Here is a 12793-nt window from a genome sequence, read left to right as displayed (position 1 = left end):
TGTCTTTAGTTTTCATTTCACCCTCTGCCTCAATTCTGCTTCCTCCTTTGCATTCTATCTTATCCACCCCATTTTATCTGTTCTTTAACGGAGCCTCATAGGAAATTTGGGAAATGACTGCAGGTAGTATCAAAGTTGTGTGTGTGTGTGTGTGTGTGTGTGTGTGTGTGTGTGTGTGTGGCAGGTTAGAGTCACTGTTAGTCCTCTGAGAATCAAAGTACCCCACCTCTCTGAGAAAGGACTATTACTGCAACGCGGCCTCAGTTATTACACAACGTGCAGCCTAAAAGAAAGATCCACCGTGTCATTTTTCTTTTCAGGAAACAATGTTAATAGGTGAATAGCATCCAAGAAAATTCACATAAATCTCTTATATAAAAGCTTCTATTAAAAGGACCTTAATTCTTTGTAAGACATATATAATCTAAATATGTTGTCCTTGGATAGAGAACACATGTGTTATTAAAAACCACAAAAACAAATACTCTACTTGATCTTAGCCAAAGGCTAAGAAGCTGTAAGTATAATAGAGGGAGGAAAGTTCCCACTGTTCACAGAGGCACAAAGCCACCTCAAAGAACATGCAATTTCAGCTCTGACTCTTCTTAAGGATGGCACTGAGTGCCACCTTTACCCCTAGGATTGTGTGCTCTAGAATGAAGACATTGTGTTCTAATCCTCCTAGGAAAAGGGAAAACAGTGTCAAGGAAAAACAGAACCACTTCTATCCCTACCCAATGGATACACCTTTATCCTTTAAACCATTGCATTATAATCATGGTCTGTAGTATGCTTTGGATTTACTCTTCAAAAACTATTTATAGAGGATCTTCTCAATTACAGTCACATTGAGGCTTGTCACTATAAGAATTGTAAAATTAAATACTTGGGTGCTGGAAGCATGGCCTAGTGGTAGAGTGCTTGCCTGACAGGCATGAAGACCGGGGTTTGATCCTCAGCACCACATACTTAGAAAAAGCTGGAAATGGTGCTATGATGGCTCAAGTGGTGGAGCCCAAGGGCAGTGCTCAGGCCCTGAGTTCAAGCACTGGAACTGGCTAAAAAATTAAACACTTGAACCTCAGCAGTAAGAAAAATGAAATTCCCACTCATAAAGTTACAATTTCAAGAGAGAGGGGAAACCTCTAAGTTGAGAACCAGATGGCTTGTGTTCAAGATCTATTTCTGCCCCTTACTCTCCGAATGTCCTTAAGCAACTCATTCAAGCCTTGAGTCTCCATTTCCCTTGCCACAAGAAAGAAGCTTACCATTTTGATATGGTTTAGATTTAACACTAAGGTGTTAAATCTAATCCTAGCAGGAGGGAGTAAGAGGGTAAACATTAAGTCTTATTTGTGTTGGGAGTTGGGGGCCTCTGGGAAATAATCAGACATGAATAAAATCATTTGAGTGGAGACCCTAGAATTGAATCCTAGTGGCGTTACAAGAAGAGGAAGAGAAATAGGCAGATAGATACTGATGCTTGCTTGCTCCCTGCCTTTTGTCAGGTGCTAGCCTTGTACTTCCACCTCTTACACATACTGCCCCTAGCTCTTGGACTAGAATCTTTGGCTAAAGCAAATGTCTTTTCCTTAGAACTTCCCCAGTGTGTTGTCATAAGTCAACAGAAACTAGATGAACACAACGGATTACGCCTACCTCTGACAATGCAGGGAGAATAAAAGTGAGAATGTGTGAGACACTGTCCTGGGAACCATGACACAGAAATAAAGCATTGTAGACCAAGTATTTACACAGAATAATATGGCCTACAGTGTGTAATCCCAAGACGTAGTGTACAAAAATGTAAAGTATGCGTCTCAGAGGAGAGAAAAATGTGAAACTGATTCGATCACAGGGAACTTCCCTGGGGAAGAAAGGTGAGAGGAAAGGAAGCTATGGATTGGTAGTAGGTTGAGGGGCAGTATTTCCTGTGGATACTAAGGCCCAGAAGTGTTATACAATAAACTTGAGGCCACCTTAACTAATAACCATAAGTAACAATGTTTATACTGTTTATATATAATGACAGTTTACTGTTGGATAAACTGGTATAGGTCTGTAATCCCAGCACTTAGGAGTTTGAGACAGGAGAATTATGAATTTGAGGCCAGTCTGGGATATATAATAAATTCCAAGACAGCCTAAGATACAGAATGAAACCTCCTTTAAAAACATAAATAAAATGAGTTCTTAAAAAAATCTCTCACAGGGCCAGAAGTTTGGCTTAGTGGTACCGTGCTTGCCTAGCATGCACAAAGACCTGGGTTCGATTCCTCGATACCACATACATAGAAAAAAAAGCCGGAAGTGGTGTTGAGGCTCAAGTGGTAGAGCTCTAGCCTTGAAAAAGTCCAAGGACAGTGCTCAGGCCCTGAGCTCAAGCCCAGGACTGGCAAAAAAAAAATCACTTACAAATTTCAGATATTTGAAATACTAGGTAAGAGCTTTGAGATACTAGGTAAGGTTTTGTGCGTGCCATGTGTACAATGGTATGTGCATGTATTCATATGCATACATATGCATATACACGCACATATATGCATGTATTCATGGGTATGCCTGTTTGTGTGCATGTGTTTGACAGTTGTGTGTGTGTGTGTGTGTGTGTGTGTGTGTGTGTATGCGTGTGTATGTAAAGTAGGTAACTCAGGAGGAAAATAAGAATATTTCCAGGGGAAACTGCTAAAATTAAATGTTCATGGCATGGCATCTGGGGTCTATGCATAGCAAGTTTCCCTTGCATAGAGCTCTGTGTCACCCAGGAAAGGGGAGAAAAGCAGTAAAGGTGAGTGGGGTCTGAGTATGTGAATAAGTGAAGGACGTCAGACATTTCTTATTGTGAAACGCAATCTCTTTGAAGGTCTGTAACTAGGAGAGTGATCTAATCTAGGTTTTAGAAACATGTGTCAGCAAATAATAACAGGGAGAAGAAGCAGAAACACGACTGACCTGTCTTAGGCTTAGGAGAGAGGAGTCTCAAGCAGAAAAATCAGAGAAAGGAACTGTGATAAGACAGTGAGTGACTAATGAATTTGGAATTGGCATTGAACAGGGGCGAGTACTGTTCACAGAGGAACTCTAGGCTTTATGCTTTGGTGGATGAAAGAATGATAGCGCAACCCTGACCAGACTGTAAAAGGGAAAATAATCATCAATAGTGACTATCGTTAGCATAAAGAAGGAGCTTCCAGAGCTTTCTGATAATCCCTGTTCAAAGCTCTGGCTGCATATAATTCCTGGGGAGAGAGAAACACACAGAGCTTTAAGAATTGCCCCTTGAAAAATGTCCAGTGTCTATTTGTGAGTATTGAAAGTTTTTGTCTTTAACAATGACAAAATATTTGCCTAGGATTTCTTTTAACCTTAAGGGAAATTTTTAGATGGTGACCCAAATCTGAAGAGACAAAACCACTTTTATGCCTATTTCACGCTTGCTTGATAGCAATGTTTAGTTCACAAAAGTCCTGTGTAAGCTGCGACTGGACTAGAGAACTGTCTTCCTCATAAGCAGGTGGTGGGATCACAGGACAGTAGCGAGCCCCTCCCACGCCACACCTTCCTGTGGGTTACAGACATCCACCAGTAAGAATGTCAGCATGTTCCAGCCCTAGGGGGTTCCGTCAGCTGCCAGCACGGTTGAGAATGGACATCTAGACATCTCAGGAGTACAGACCCATTCATTAAGGCTCATTGCCTAAAGGAAAGGAATGGTCTTCAGAAGAGCATTCTAAGTATTTTAGGGGTCAAGCCCAGCTCTGATCAAATGACAGGTCACTTTCCACACATGGGCACTCTACTTTCTGATCAACATCTGTCCTGTTAGCAATTGGCAATGAGCCAATAGACATTTTTAATGAGCTATTTTTTCTTTTAGAATATGACAGTGGTAAAGAGCAAAGCTATGTACATATATATGAGTAGATAATTTATATATAAATATTATATGTTTTGTTATTTATATAAATATCATTTGCTTATTATTTACTATTTGTTATTTATGTTATTAAGTATTGTGCATTTATTTAAATATCATTTGAATACACAAATGCTATTGCTTTGATACCAACATTTAAATGTTATTTGAATGGTATTCCTGATTATTATATATTACTATATATGAATATTGTAAATATATATCAATCATGTGTAGGTACAAGAGACTTAACTCATAACCTGACAGACCATCATGAAAATATGTGAATCTAAACATGTTCTGTACTGCTTAGGAGGCTATTTTCTGCCACTGTGTGATGATGGCGTACTTTCACAAACACACATCTATGCACATACCCATAACTGAATGGATATACACATACAGACGGCTATAGATATAGATCTATCCATGGACACACACAGGCAGAGATACACAGGTTCACTGACACACATACTCAGATACCTACCTCCACCCACAAAACTGCCTGTCTCAGAATAAATTCACCAAGCTCTGCAACAGGCTCCAACTTGATTTTCTGAACTATTTTTCCCCGTTTCTTAGAAGGGTAATTTGTCTGAGCATGAGTCATATCCAAGCAAAAATTTATATTTAAAAAATGCTATAAAAGTGCTTTTTCAAGAAGGGACCAAAGAATTACTATGTCCCTGAGATGCCTTCTGTGATCTTGGTTCAGCCATGTGTGAAGTTTCCTGTGTTTCCCTGGCAATTTTAGAATTGGTCCCCTCTCCTCTTCTTCCCCTCTCCCGCGCACTTTCCTCTTCCCTGCCCTCCCTTCTTCCCTTCCCATCTTTTTCCTCCCTTCCTGTCCAGAGAGCCTGGCTCTCTTTTACCCTCAGGGCTTATGTTCCACTGACCTACAAATGTCTGCTGTAATCATGTCCATTGTCACCTCCTGTATTCTTCCCGATTCTTCTGACTTTCTGTATTATTTTTATTTTATCTTCCAAAAGAGCATGTTTTCCAGTGGAAAGTGCAAGTAAAACAGCTAGCAAACTAAAAGCATAGCTAATAAAGACATTAAAAGCAAATCTTCATACAAATAATTTGAAACACAATGTATTAATAATTAATTCTGCCAAAAGAGAGATGTTAAAGATGTCATCTCTAACCTTTCATGTAACTCTCTCAGTGAGAGAGAAAAAAAAAATTCCAGGATGCATTAAAGCATTAGATAGGCAGACTGGATATGGAGGCAACAGTTTCCCATAGCCTGCAGTAGAATTGCTGAGTGACTGAACATAGCCTGAAGATAATACCACTCTCTCAGGACTCCTTACATCTATCTATAGACTGGCTTTTATGTATTTGATAGGCTCAGCTTCCTCGCCTGTACCACCAGCATGCCTATCCTAAGGGTGTTGCGAAAACCAGACAACAGAACACAAGGCCACGCTCTCTGAAATGCTCACTGTTCACAAGGGCTTATAGAGCTTCTGGAGACAAAGGCCAGTGGTCAGCTTTCATTCCCAGTAACATTATGTATTCAGTCTACTAGGTGGCTCATTTAAAATCAGATCTGGGGCTCTGTGGACATTCTCCATATAAAAGATTGCCCCTGTGAAGCTGGACTGAGAAGGCAGTGGTGTATCTTTGTGAGTACAGAGGAGTAAGAAAACCAAGAAGAGAAAGGGTCTGGGTCCAACCTCTCATTTGGGCCTCCAAAGCTTGGTCCTGCTGAAAGAAGGCCAGGGTGGATGGAAGCTTTGTCTCTGAGGCAGATATGCAAAAGTGGACAGAGGAAGCCATCTTTCTGAAAACTTTTGCAATAACTTCTGTGAGAAAGCTACTGTTGTAAAACTGCTGAAGTAAAATTTCTGTGTTACTAACAAAACATTGAGTAGCAGTCCATTCACGTAATGTATTATTCACCAGAAGGAATTTGTTTTGGAGCATGCTGCCCTACTCTAGCCCAGGGGTTGATATGAGGGTTGGTTTGTCATCTCTTTCACCCAAAAATAAGTAGGTAAAATGCCCAAGAGCCTTAACTTAGAACAATTTGAAAATAGGGTCTTCAAAGAAGTAAGCAAATTAAAATGAACACATTGGCATGAGCCCGTCCAATCAATATGATTGGTAGCCTTCTAAAAACGGGACACAGACATGCCTATAAAGAAAATGGAATAAACCCAGGGAAAGGCTAGATAGTCACAAAACAAGAAGAGAGCCCCTAGGTCCTCAAGGAAAACCAATTTAGCAGCAGGTTGACTTTGAATATCTGGCCTCCAGAGCTGTGAGAATATGACGATTCTATGCCATCCAGCATCTGAATCTCTGCCACAGCAGCTCTAAAAAACTTGTACATTTTGGGGAACATAATTTTGTTCAAGTGAAAGAATAAGAAAGGAGACTCTGGTTTCTAGGGAGAAAATTTTTGGAACACAGGAATCACTTAAACTCATAACTTGGAAAAGAAATAAATCCATTTTAAGTATTCCTGGTAGTGTAGACATCCATAAAATTTCAATTATACAAATTAACCATCCAGAGATGGGAAAAAACATCACATTACTATTTATGGAAATTTGAGCAGAGTTTATGACTGGGAAAATAAACAAGACTCTAGTAATCTGGTAACACAGGGTTCAGAATCCAGTGGCAGGGAGGAGGCTGTGTGAGGCTTTGGCGCTTGGTAGACACGACATATTCCACATGTTTCCACACCCACCACTCCTGGTTTCCTCCAAGAAGATCATGATGCACATGCTCAGAAGGGATTTACTGAGAGGCCAGACACAGGCTAAAATACGCAGGGGCTAGTAACTTAATCTTAAAAAAAATAATATTAAAAGCCAACACCCAAAATTTAGAAATGCAACGGCTGGTTGTTTAGCCTAGTTGTAGAGTGCTTGCCTAGCATGCACGATGACCTGGTTTGATTCTTCTGTACCACATTCACAGAAAGATCTGAAAATGATGCTGTGGCTCAAGTGGTAGAGTGCTAGCTTTGAGAAAACCCAAGGACAGCGCTTAGGCCCTGAATTCAAGACTCGGGAGTAACAAAAAATTAGAAACACAGGTTTATTTCTTTTTGCTCTTTTCTTAGTTGACACTTCTGTTTTACTTTTCTGCACTTCCTTCCATCTCTTTTATCAGGCTCATTTTATTGTATAAAAAGCAGTATAGTTCTTTTTTGGGGGGGCACTCCTGGAGCTTGAACTCGGGACCTAAGCACTGTCCTTAGGCATTCTCAAGGCTAGAGCTCTACCACTTGAGCCATAGTACCACTTCTGGCTTATTTTTCTATGTATATGGTACCAAGGCATTGAACCCCAGTCTTTGTGCATGCTAAGCAAGCACTCTACCTCTAGGCCAAACTCCCGGCCCTAGTATAGTTGTTATTCCATGTAAACATCAGTGTAAACATATGGATATCCCACTAGGCTTTGTAGTTATGCTCCAGCTTGGAAGAGTACAAAACATTTGATATACAAAATTATTCTTTTCATGAAGGGTGAGATAGTTCAAATAAGACTGCGGGGTTACTCGATTTAGAACACACCGTCACAATGCCAAATCGTCTTCATGAAATGTAGCATGTCCTCCCAATTTCTTCATCCTGTATGGGTTGGAAGGATCCTAAGCAATTCCATTCCCTTGTCCTGCCTATTTGAGCTATTGCATGATTGAGTCAAACCTAAAAGGCAGTGTTTGGAGGGTCATATCCAACAAAACTCATCAAGTTAGGAGTTTATGTTCTTGGAAAATAAAATAAAACAGACTGATACTCTCTGCAGGGAAATGGGAATGTTACTGAGGCTGGAGGGAAATGGAATACTTGTGATGAGAAATGCAGAAAACAGATCCACCGGTTCTGAGGTGGTAAGCACTACACTGAGCAGACCTCAGGCGTCAGTTCCTGAGGGTCCCTGAGTTTACAGACCATGTCTCCTAACCATTCACACACATTTCAGAACAGGACTGTCTATGCCTTTCTTGTGGATGCTCAGATGATGAGAACAGAACCCGAATATGCCCATACAGGCAGACAGAGTGCCATCTGCTTGCTGGCCTCCAGAGCCATACAGATGGCTTACACCATCCTTGCTTACACCATCTAGTCTATTGACACTTGGTCATGGTAGTTCCGGCATGGTTCCCAAACTGCACAGAAGAGCCCAGAGTTATGCACAATTGCTTGTATATTTGATTAGAGGTGATCAACAATAGTTTATCACCAGTTCTGCATATATTCCCAACAGAATCACGCCAGTTTATTAGATAGACACCCCAGACCCAGATTTATTTCAGTGAATTCACAATCACAAACTATGGACTCAGCCTAGATGCCTAGCAATGGATAGATGGATAAAGAAAATATGATATATATGTATATGTATACATACATACATACATACATACAAAATATTCAGTGGAGTTTTACTGAGCCACCAAGAAGGATAAACTCATGTCATTAACTGGGAAATAGGTAGAATTGGATGTCATCATGTTAAGTGAAATAAGCAGGCCACATGGGTAAATATCACAGGTTTTCTCTCATTTGTGAAAAAGGGCGTGAATGAATCAAGATAAACACATTAAGATCATGAAAGAAAAGGGGAGGAACTTCTAGGAAAATGGAAGTAGAAGGGAAAAGAGGAAGGAAAAGAAACAAGAAAAAGTCATGGGGTAGATTTAATCAAAGCACATTATTGCATGCATGCATGGGAATGCCATGGTGAAATCTTACCACATGTGAGCTAATTAATATACATTGATTTATTTTTAAAAGCAGGAGGTATTTGTTGAGTGAATAAATAAATGCTAACATTGGCTGTTTGAAACTGACTGTTCAAATATAAGCTGAATGGCAAATTCAGTTTGATCACCTTAACTCTACATATAGAGAAAATAAACCTATTTATACCAAAGCATCCTGTATCAAGCATGGCTGCGGCTAACTGAAAACCCATTTCTTTGGCTGAGTAATCTGGCAGCTAAAGATTTAAAAAAGAGATTTAAAGGGCTAAATATCCATAAGTCAGAAAAAGGGGGGGGATGTGTAATTTCTAAATAAACAGAAACAGACCAAACAAAACAGCAGGAGAACAACTTCACTGTAAAAATAATGGGATTCTTTACTTTTGAAGGTTGTAAGTCCCAATATACAATTTCCTTTCACAATATTCCTCGATCTAAGTGGCTTCCATTTCCTCAAACCCTCCAAGCACAACCATAAACCTTTCCTTTGGAAGGGAAACAGGAAAGTTGACAATTGGGGATATTAAGAGGGGGGGGCTCCACTCCCCCACTGTCCATACCTTTGTGGTAAAGAAAAAAACGGAGACCCTGACAGCCACTGGGAGTTAGTGCTGACATTGAACTAACTTCTGTGGAGCAGATTTGGGGGTGCAGCAGGTGCGAGGTCCCTGGGGATTCTTATCAGCTTTCAAGAGAACCCAAGACAATGTTCCCTGGATGTACAATGCAGATCCGGGCTAAGGTGAACCTAGTTGACCCCTTGGGCCAATTTAGCCACATCCTGCAAACAAAGAAAGCTGTAAGTTTAATGAGATGGCAACCAGAAATCCAACTTCCGGATGTTCTCTCGCTACCAACTTTTCATATTTACCCTCAAGCCACGCCCTTCTACGGCCCACTTCTCCCCAGGCAGGTAAACAGTTCAACTCTAGAGTCAGTTTCAATCTAGGGGACCTCACAACTGCAGAAATGAATCAGGAAGAATTTTATGAGGATATGTTATTACTTGCATTCCATGATAAGGGAACTTGAAAGAGTAGGAGCATACACTCATTTTATACAGGCTTTAAGATTGTAAGAAATAGGAGGATTTGATTCACTGAATAAAATAAAGGATGCTCTCTCTCTCTCTCTCTCTCTCTCTCTCTCTCTCTCTCTCTCTCTCTCTCTTAAATTGGGCAATTGGGCGTTTAAGGAAGGAGAACTTGAAAAACAGGTTGGAAGGTCAAATTGAATCAGGGAAGGAAATTTATAGTATTTGGAGAATTAAGTCATTGGGATGGAAAAAGAACAGGAAGTGGTTACAGATAACTTGAAGAGTCGATGTTTGGGCCCCTCAAAAAGATAACAGAAGAAACTCAAGGATCATATTGTAAACATAAGTTTGTTTATGTTTGGTTTCTACTGGGAAAATCGAAGTGCTTAAAAGCAGAGAAAAAGATACTTGTTGACTATGTGTAAGTGTGAGTGTGGCTGCACGGCAGGCACTTTTAACTATAAGACTATTATCTTGGGTGATTTGGTGACCAAAGGAAGGCCCAGGACTTGAATACTCTTGGCTATACAGGTACCCTAGACATTGTCTCTGCACTGAATCCTCTTTATCCCTCAAACATGCACACTAAACCTCCACAAAATAATTATAAACACCACATTGCTCAAATATGGTGTGGCGGAAAACGTTTTGCTTTGTTTTCTCAATAAGTAGTATCTAGCAAGGTCTATGCGGAATGGGAGATATTTAATGTTATTAAAGTAAGAATCTAAACCACGCAAAGTTTTCATTGGGCTTCACTCATTTGGGGAACACAGCTTCAGAGGACACAAAATGTTTCCAGTTGGAGCTGCAAGTTCTCCCAGGCACAAATATGACTAAAGATTCCCCTCTAGTGGTCAATACTAAAAACTACAGGAACAAGCAAAGTGCAGACAACAATGGAAGAGCTGAAAACAAATCTGCTCTAGTTTTCCTTTTGTATCCGGGCAAATAAACTAGTCATCTTAGGTAGTACAATGCATCTTGATCTTGTCACCCAATTCAAAAGCCTCCCCTCATCCATCTCAGCCCCAAGTTATGTAGATGTATTGCACATAACTGTATGTTTTCTATTTTTATTTTCCTTTTTAGTAGTTGTACAAAGGTGTTGTCATGTAAAAAAGCAGTTCAAGAATACAACACAATGTACTCACTTCAACATTCTCACCTATCCCTTCCCCACACACTCTTCCCTCACTCTTTAGCAAGGTGATGTCTTGCTTTATGACTGGATTGTACAGAGTTGTGATACTCCTATTTGGGTTTCCTGGTGTATTTGCGCATGGTAAGTACATGGCCCTGGCTCCAGCCATTATGCTTCCCCTGGAACTGAGGTTAACAGGCACCTACCATAGGACATTTCCACCAATTACAGATTCATGCAAAATATACTATCCTTAAAAATAAGAGATAGCAAATAAAGCTGGGTATTGTTGGCTTATACTCTAATCCTACTCAGGAGGTTGAGATCTGAGTAGCATGGTTCAAAGCCAGCCCAGGCAAGAATATCTCCAAGTAACCACCAGCAAACAGGAAGGGGAGCTGTGGCTCCACTTCTAGCCTTAAGCAAAAAGAAAAAAAAAAGCCCAGGGACAGTGCTCAGGCCCTGAATTCAAGCCCCATGACTGTCCCAAATCCCAAGATTTTTGTTGTTTTACCTGCTACTCCATAGGTAGTGTATCAAGTTATTGCTTTGAAATCAAAAGATAAGGACAGCTTCCACAAATAGTCTCAAAATGAATCATTTAATCCCTGTGAGATTCACTTCCCTAGCAGTGGGGGTCAAACTCCAGGCTTTGCACTCTTAGTTAGCTTTGCCTTCCACCACTTTACCCATACATCCACTTCTGGCTCTGTGTTAGTTAGGCTGGCTTTGAACAGCAAACCTCCTATCACAACCTCCTGAGTAGCTAAGATTCCATGTGTGAGCCACCAGTGCACACTTGAGATTCACTTTCTAAAAGCATATAAACTGTTGATCTTCCTATCTGAATTTGAGCAACAATGCATATAATAAAATGTATTAAAATGTGCTTTATAAATGTTAATGTGTTAACTGTTAGATTAATTGAGCTCTCTAGATAAAGGCTGTTGGATCTGCTATTTGATAGTATCTTTGAATCTATGTAAATTTTTCAAATAAAACTCTTTCTTGAGCAAGTATGCTGAGTGAGGTCAATAAACCTTTATATGATGCCTACATAGTCCAAGAGAACATGGTGCTCATGTCAAATGCATACAACTTAACACATCCAGTTCCCATTGGACGTGACATTTAGAATATGGGCAGTATCCATTCTTGATACTATGTTCCATGGGAAAGTTGTGGAAGTGAGAAGAGAGGGACTCTAGGTGGGCATTCTGAAGCTTAAGCTCAGAGGTCCTGAGTCTCCTGAGGGCCTCTGCATAATCAACAGGCACTTCCTGTCGAGCAGAAGGTGCATTCCCCATGGCACTGGGTCTTCAGCATGTCAATCAGCTAGGGTCCGCCCCTCACCTTCTGCAGCCTTCCCCTTCTGTGGGAGCAGGCATTTTGTAGTATCCTTAGAATACAGTGCCATAGGAGCCCAAACTCTGTGTGTGTGTGTGTGTGTGTGTGTGTGTGTGTGTGTGTGTGTGTGTGTGCTCATGATGGTATTGGGGCTTGAACTCAGGGCCTGGTTACTGTCTCTTAGCTTTTGTATGTTTGTTCTTTAGGATGTGGGGCTTGAGCGTGGGGCCTGGCTCTTCAGCTCAAGGCTACCGCCCTGCCCCTTGAACCACAGTACCACTTTCGGTGTTCTGGTGGTTAATTGGAGGTAAGAGTCTCACGGACTTTAGTATTCTAGCTGGCTTTGAACTTTGATCCTCAGATCTCATCCTCCTGAGTAGCTAGGATTACAGGCCTGAGCCACGGTGAACGGTGTGGTCCCTTACCTTTCTGACTCAAGGCTGGCACTCTACCACTTGAGCCCCAGCTCCACTTCTGGCTTTTTGCTTTTATGCTTGTTAAGTGGAGAGAGGATTCTCATGGACTTCTCTGTCCAGGCTGGCTTCAAACGTCAATTCTCAGATCTCTCTCAGCCTCCTGGGCAGGTAAGATGATTGATATGAAGATGGCC

General features: G+C 40.8%; 1 pseudogene; it reads right to left on the bottom strand.

Annotated features, from left to right (window-relative positions):
- Positions 1-400: 400 nt before the first annotated feature.
- LOC150064457 (U2 spliceosomal RNA) lies at positions 401-519 on the bottom strand (annotated as a pseudogene).
- Between the last annotated feature and the right edge of the window lie 12274 nt (positions 520-12793).

This window comes from Megascapheus bottae, chromosome 4 (assembly GCF_031878675.1).
Source record: "Megascapheus bottae isolate mThoBot1 chromosome 4, mThoBot2.hap1, whole genome shotgun sequence".
NCBI lineage: Eukaryota > Metazoa > Chordata > Mammalia > Rodentia > Geomyidae > Megascapheus > Megascapheus bottae.
Note: the sequence above shows the minus strand (reverse complement) of the source record. Positions and strands in the feature narration are given on the sequence as shown.